At 39.6% G+C, this 8,001-nt stretch overlaps 1 long non-coding RNA gene across 1 annotated transcript; it reads left to right on the top strand.

Annotated features, from left to right (window-relative positions):
* The first annotated feature begins 174 nt into the window (after positions 1-174).
* Positions 175-417, top strand: LOC124259626. The gene is made up of 2 exons (XR_006893878.1): positions 175-242; positions 274-417. It is a non-coding gene; the product is annotated as an uncharacterized LOC124259626 (long non-coding RNA).
* The last annotated feature ends 7,584 nt before the right edge of the window (positions 418-8,001 follow it).

The following is an 8,001-nucleotide window of genomic DNA, read 5'->3' as shown; positions in this document are numbered from 1 at the left end:
TTGTTATGACAATAGAAGGGTTCTCTTCATGACAATTTTGTTATGACAATAGAAGGGTTCTCTTTATCACATGAAACTTGATGACATTAGAAGGGCTTCTTTATCACATGAAACTTGATGACAATTTGTTATGACAATAAAGGGATTTTCTTTATCACATCATGACAATTTGTTATGAAACTTCTTTATCACTTTGGTTTAATAATGACAATGAAGACTTCTTCGTCACACCACACTACTGAGTTTAAAATGACAATGAAGACTGTTACTGAGTTGTGTTTACAGCTGTTACATTTAACAAATTTAATCATCAGTAGTGGTTTGGCTGCCAGTGTAAGAAACTTTCTCTACATGATTCATGTGACTTTGCTCAACCCTTGCATGACATTCAGATGTTTGTATATATTTTTAGGAAAACATGTAATTAGTAATTCAAAATGTTTTCCCTTTTGATTCTTTACATGCTGCTTAGCTGCACTGGCCGACAATGTATAAAGCTGTCAGGGTTATAGTCATTGCTTTACTGAAAGTATTTAAGATATTCATAAATCCTTGGGGCGGTGGGGTAGCCTACCGGTTAAAGTGTTCGCTTGTCACACCGAAGACCTGGGTTCGATTCCCCACATGGGTACAATGTGTGAATTTCATTCTGTGGTGTCCCCCGCCGTGATATTGCTGGAATATTGCTAAAAGCAGCATAAAACTAAACTCACTCACTCATAAGTGCAGAATACTGCAGCCAGAGTGGTCTCTCTGTCAAAGAAATCAGATCACATTCCTCCCGTTCTTCACTCACTTCATTGGCTTCCCGTCCACTACCGCATAAAATATAAAACTCTACTCCTTGTTTTCAAAAGTTTACATGGTCTAGCAACTCAGTACCTCTGTCCTCTGTTCCACCGTTATACTCCTGTAAGTTCCCTCCGATCAAATGATCAGTTTCTTTTGACAATTCCTGTGACTAGGACAAAAACATATGGTGACAGGTCACTCGAGACGACTGGCCCTCATCTCTGGAACAATCTTCCATCTCACCTCAGAACACAACCAGACTTAGCTGTTTTTAAATCAAATCTGAAGACGTGTCTCTTTGCTGAAGCATTTGAACTCTATGTGATATCTAGACCATCTTAGAGCCAGAGCGCCTTTGAGCGGATTACGGATATTGGCGCTATACAAGTATTTGTATGTATGTATGTATAAATCCTGTATGACATCAGCGATCTTATTAACATATAAGTTCGCTTCAGTTGTATTCAATAGCCTTGGAATTGATTGCGAATGATTTTTTTTCAAAGAAATGTGGTGAAAAGTCGAGTTCTCAGTTTAAGAAGGTTTCAGGGTGAAGGTACTACATAATGGAAAATATAAAAGTTTGTATCCAGCATCTAAACAATCCTCACATGTGACAGTGTTGTGAGTCATCAATTTCTAAGGATGCCTTACTTGACTGTTTATCAGAATGTATTGCCATTTTTTAGTATGTAACATGTCTCATGTCTATTTTTGATACACTTTCATGTAGAAGTGGCTATCTTCATATATCGTCAGTCAGTGGTAAATCCTACTTTTCAATTCTCTTTACAATCACAAGAAAATATATAGGTTTTCTTCGTATGTCCTTACAAAACTTTAGAGTTCTTTACATTGAAGTATTATCACAGTCATACTGTTCATATGGATGGATATTTTTGTATTTTTCAAAAATGATAAATGTCTAATAATATTCTTGTATTTCTTGGAGACTGGATGTTGTTTTGTCTGAAAACCATTTTAAAATAGCTTAATGTTGTAGTGTTTTATTGTGAGAACTTTAATGACATTTTGTGTCATTTTATTGGTTCTGATTAAAGAGATGTCACTAATTAGGTCAGTTATTTGTGACAAGCATGCCAAAGACAAATCAGATCAATAAATGATTTCTAGATAACTTGTATTTTTTTATGTGCACAATGTACTTTTGGACCAATTTTACTTTTTGAATTTTTATTCAAATGTATATATATATATAGCTCTCCTAGATGTTTTAGCCGGTTGGGCTTATGAATAATTTCTTGAACTGAAGGTTTTCAGTTATCCAGATTGTAAGAATTGGTAATACTGATTTCTTTCCATTCCAGAAGTGTTTGAGGATTAGTATGAAAGTTTGACAGAAGCTTCTGATTATAATCAAAATCAGTTATTGATGATGGTAACTAGAAGGCCAGCTTTGTTTTGTAACAATTATAGACGAGAACATCGAAATGGATGACACCTTGTATGTTGGACGGTCACAGTGGAACTTGACATGACAGGTGTGATGATGAAATGACAGCACACAAGTACTGTCAAATATCGGAAGAGAGTTGGTAATGTATTAGAGATATTTTCAGGAGTTTCATGGGAAATCAACTAAAATAATTACTAGATATTAATATGTGTTAAAAGATTACTAACCTCATTGCAGACTCGTTTAATTTTATTTTCCCCTCTTTCTCAAGAAGGGATCCAAATGTGATGAACTTGAACTGTAAAGTCACTAATATGCTTGTGTAATTTCAGATACCGTGTATCATTTGTGGATCCAACTTTGAGAATTGCTCAAAAGAGCTTTGTCAGTGTCATTGTGTTTGAAAAACAGCTAATGTTAATTGATGTCGACTGGGTGATAAGACATTTTAGTGCAGTCAGTTCGTTACATATATATATAATGGACACCGGTTTGATGTCGCCTTATGATAGATTTTGAGTTCCTGTGAAAATTTGTTTTTGTTTGTGTGTTGTTTGTTTATGGGAAAATGGTACTGGATATTTACAGTATACCATAATCACCATATTAAGTGACCCCCACCAACAAGTGCCCCCTCAACCAACATAGATCTTCTTAAATCTGTGCACAAGTTTATCATAAAATGCAAAAGATTCCAATAGTCAAACTTATACCTTTTCTTATCCCTGATGTGAAGGCCATTTCTGGTGTCCCCTGCCGTGATATTGCTGGAATATTGCTAAAAGTGGCGTAAAACTAAACTCACTGTTACCAATTCCAGTCTGCAAATCTGTTTCACGTTGGCACCACCAATTCACAAATCTTACTTCGTTTACCATTGTTGAAGTCTTCAAACATATTTAGATCAGTCTTTCTCTTGTTTCTTGTTACCGGAGCATTATTGATACAAGAATTTTGCTTGTTCATGTGTTTCTTTTGGAAATAAAAATATGTTTTAACCAAGTGCCCCCTTGACTTTTAGACCAGTCGGCAAGTAGGCTTCATGACATCCAGTTCTTAGCCTGAAAATCTCCACAACAGGCATTCTACATCATATTTGAAAATCACACATGACATTATTGACTTATATTACTGTAATGACAAAACTGGCAAGATTGTTGATCCCCTTGTCCAGCCATTATTGCAGAATTGTAGAATTTCATTGTTTTTGATCAGTTTCATCACCGGTATATGGTCTCTGGTTTCATGTATGTTTTGTTTGGCTAGATAGCAGTATATAAGGTGTCACTTTGAAGCTTTGGGACAATCAGGAATCAGCCTGTGATAAAGGAGGGGTGCAGTTTGTGGCTGGTCACTCGTGTTACAGGAATTCCAGGCAATTTGTGTTTGTTAATTTTGCACTAATTAAAGTTGCCGAGAGTTTGGCGTTTTAAACTTGGTATACCTGATTACGTGTGAAACATCCAAGTGGATCATAGTCATCCCTCTGGAAGTGTGGGGACAATATTGATACAAGATGTATTGATTTGACACTGATATTGGGCTTTGGCTGTGCTTGTCTTTTTGTCTGTGTATTTGTTTGTGAAATTATTGTTAATAAAGATACAGGTATGTTCAGTTACGGAGTTTGTTGATCTATTCTTAGCAGTTTGGTGTGAAGCCCATTTCTTGTGTCCCCTGCCATATTGCTGCAATATTGCTAAAAGCGACATAAAACCATACTCACTATTAGCTGTTTGTGTTTTGCCAGTATCTGTATGCACCTTTCTCACTTTCCAGCACATTGTATATACCCTGTAATCAATAAGTGTTTCCATTGTATACACAAAGAGGGGTGGTGGGGTAGTCTAGTGGTTAAAGCGTTGGCTCGTCACGCTTGCTCACTCAATAACGTTAATTCCTGGTAATACCGAAGACCCGGGTTCGAATCCCCACATGGGTACAATGAGTGAAGCCCATTTCTGGTGTCCCCCGCCGTGATATTGCTGGAATATTGCTAAAAGCGGCGTAAAACCAAACTCAGTCAGTCAGTATACACAAAGAACTTAGTGAAGCACCCCCTGACATATCTCATGATTGAATGAACCCAGATCGTAACCCCTCGGAGCACATCTGGGACATGATTGGTTGTCGTGTGCAACAAAAGGATCCTCCTGTATGGAACCTGGCCAATTTGGAAGCTGCTGTACACGAGAGATGGCGTAGACTGGATGATCTGATTTGCAGATTAAACTTTCATTTTGATGCTTGGAGACATCAAATCACTGTGACCGTCTGTTGGTCCAGTGGATAGAATGTCTGCCAGAATGAAAAGATGGTGGTTTGATTCCTTGCCTCATTACAAGAGTGAGTTTAGTTTAAATATTCCATCTATATGGCGGCGGTCTGTAAATAATCTAGTCTGGACCAGACAATCCAGTGACCAACAGCATGAGCATCGATCTACGCAATTGTGATACAATGACAAGTGTCAACCAAGTCAGCGAGCCTGACCACCTGATCCCGTTAGTCGCCTCTTACAACAAGCATGGTTTACTGAAGATCAATTCTAACCCAGATACTCATGGGTGCTCATTCCAACAGAAATTGAAAAATTGAATGTTTTAGTGCTGTCGGGATGTAAACAAGGTCTGGCCATCTTGAAATCGGTACACTGTGTATGTGGAATGCATGGCAAACTGTGGCCTGGTAGCCTCCTCCAGAAAGTGTCCTAGGACTAAGACTGACGTAAACGTGTTACAACTAATCTAGTCAAGCTATCTTAACGGTTATTTCCAGATTTCTGCGAACTTAGTTGCAGAAGAAGACTTCAATGTATCTGATGGCACTCCATATAAAACCCCACATAGATATTAGGGGGCACTTAGTTGCTGTAGGTGCAGTTTGCAACTCCTAGAAGAGGAATATTACTTCCTTCTTGTTTGTCCTTTTAATGCAGTTTCCCACAAAACTGTTTATTGACAGATAATAATAAGGGCATCTGTAATGCGCTGAATTCTGCATCATAGAGGGGCACACTCTAAGTGCTACAATCTGATTATTATTACCCCGGATAACCCAAGCTGCCTGTGAGGCGCTAGATGGTTAACAGTCACATGACTTCTCCCACTGGGTACCCATTTTCTGCTGGGTGAACAGAGGCATGTTCTAACAAACTCACTTGACTAAGGTGAGACCACATGCATCACACATGTGTTTCGGTTGGGGGCAGGACTGAAGTACTGGAAACTCTCAGGAGGAAGTTGCCAAACACGGTCATCCATCCATGGACTCTTTGTGCCCAACGTTGCTGAAGTTCAACTGATTTGTTACCTGAGCTCTATTGACAACCTCTATACAACCAGAGAAGAATCTGCCAGTTATTGTGCTTGCAAAGTGTTAAACATAATGAAGGTCTGGAAATATATACTGAACATTAAAAGAAACGCAATTCTGTCTTTTTGTCAAGTTTTTTAATAGATGACAACCAAAATTATGTCTAACCATTATTCTATAGAAAACACTGTCAATTTAACAGATAAAAGTTGCTGCTGACATTGAATTGCAATAAGTTCAAATTGATCACAGTCCGTCAAATGGAGATACCCCTGAACGCGAAAAGTGACAGTCGCTTTAGTAGCGAGTATAGCCACCTTGAGCTTGCACACAGACCGTGAAACGTGGCCTCATTGAGTTCACTAGTCTGAAAGAATGCCTGAGGCAACTGGTTCCGCTCAAACACCAATCTCTATTCCAATTGTGCAAGTGTGAGTGGCTGTCTACCTTCAGCAATCCTCCGTCCAATTTCGTCCCAGAATGTTCAATGGGAGCCATATCCGGGAAAGAGACGTTAATGTTGTTCTGAGCCAGATATATCCATCGACACCCTTGCTGTGTGAGGGCTGCAAACGTCGCTGGCGTTGTTGACGTGCCAAAATTGGTCCGACATATGGCCTTCGGCAGTGGATTCCAGCAGCCCGAAGACGACGCCTAATTGTATCGCTTGGCACTGCTCCCCTTGACCCAAGAACTAAGGCTGCTGTTACTGTTGCTGCTTGAGTTCGGTTCCTTAGATGAGTGACCCGGATGAACTGATCTGGCGCATGAGTTGTTACTCGTTGCCATCCGGTACGGGGACGATCAGCAGCAACCCGCTTTGCTGATGACGTTGAGCAAGTCGTGTAATGGTGGTAAGATGACAGCCCAATTGTCTAGCTAGAGCGGTTGCAGAGCTTCCTCCGTGCAACTTTCCAATGGCCATTCCCCTCTGTTCAGTTGTTAGTCTAGGCAGTGTTTGTGTGGCGTGTACACCTCTTAGCGTCAATACTGAACTGTTTTTTTACACAAACCTTAAAGGATATCTCAGAGTAAAATGCATGCTTTTCATCAATAACTGTCAATGCATGTGCTAAAATTATGGTTTTGCTGCATTGTTGATGTGTTTGTGCGAATGATTCGTATGAACGTCAAATTGCATGACATCATCTCATCTGGGATCATTACTTCACTTTACCATGAACGCTTACCTTCATGAGATTTCATTTTCTCTAAACTTGCGTTTCTTTTGTTGTTCAGTATATTTACAAAACATTTACCAATTTAGCTACTCATATATTATATATAAATCCTGTTGAAGTTAAAGCTGCAGGGCACATTCCTCGAAATTATTAAACATTCACTTCTGTGGGCGACGAAGCAAGAATTGCCAAATAAGATTTGTCATTTGTCCAACCCCACATAACCCTACTTGTGTTCCTGTTTGGTAGCACCGTACCAGTGGTAGTGCATCTTTCCTCCCACATCTAGCTGACTGGGTGGTGGGGTAGCCTAGTGGTTATTCATAAATACATGCCGAAGACCTGGGTTCGATTCCCCAAATGGGTACAATGTGTGAAGTCCATTCTGGTGTCCCCTGCCGTGATATTGCTGGAATATTACTAAAAGTGGCATAAAACTAAACTCACTCACTCATATTAAGCTGACACACTGACTCAAACACTTTTCAAAGAGGCATTACTGGCAAACAAGGATAAGTTGGACTAGGTGGTGCACGGCAATGAGCAAACCCATATGGTTTGTGAAAGGCAGAGCAGATATAGGCTAGTGCATGTGCAGTGCATGACGATGAAATTGATTCTGTGCGTAGCCGCACACGCCTTGCTCATAAGACTCTCACGTGGTCGGTGTAGCAAGTCGGTAATATTTGGAGATATAGATATATATTTCGAGAGAATTAAACATGTCAAAGTTAGGTAAGCACGGTCAAATAATACATTCTCAGACTCGAGAAGTGGCATACAATGTTATTAAGTACATGGAGAAAGAATGTACATCTACGAAACATGCACTGTTAAAAACTAGCAATGCCACCGGTTTATCTCTCTCTTCCCCTGAGGCGCATCCGAGCAGAAGGTGTCGATCGCACTACACTTGATAACGGACAACCTGGGGCCCCTTCGCTCACAATGGCAAGCTAATACGGGTCAATTGTCAGGTCGGTGTTCAACTTATCCTTGTTTGCCAATAAATATAATTCTCTCACACTCTCATCCACCCACTTTTCTCAAAAACAAAACCAACAAGACTATGTTATTATTTATTTACAATAGAGCTGTGTATCGTGGCCTAAGTGGCGAGACGATATATCCCGATACTAGTTTAATGAGGCGAGACGATATATCATGAAAGTATTGGCAAGGAACCTGCGAGACGATTATCATCACGATACAGTGATGGCGATACGATACTTATCCCGATACTATACAATCCTAAAAAACAGGACATATATGATAGATAAAATGACTGAATCTTTA

This window comes from Haliotis rubra, unplaced genomic scaffold (genome assembly GCF_003918875.1).
Source record: "Haliotis rubra isolate DU_JTF1 unplaced genomic scaffold, ASM391887v1 Scf73, whole genome shotgun sequence".
In the NCBI taxonomy this organism is placed as follows: domain Eukaryota; kingdom Metazoa; phylum Mollusca; class Gastropoda; order Lepetellida; family Haliotidae; genus Haliotis; species Haliotis rubra.
This window is presented reverse-complemented; position numbering and strand designations above follow the sequence as displayed.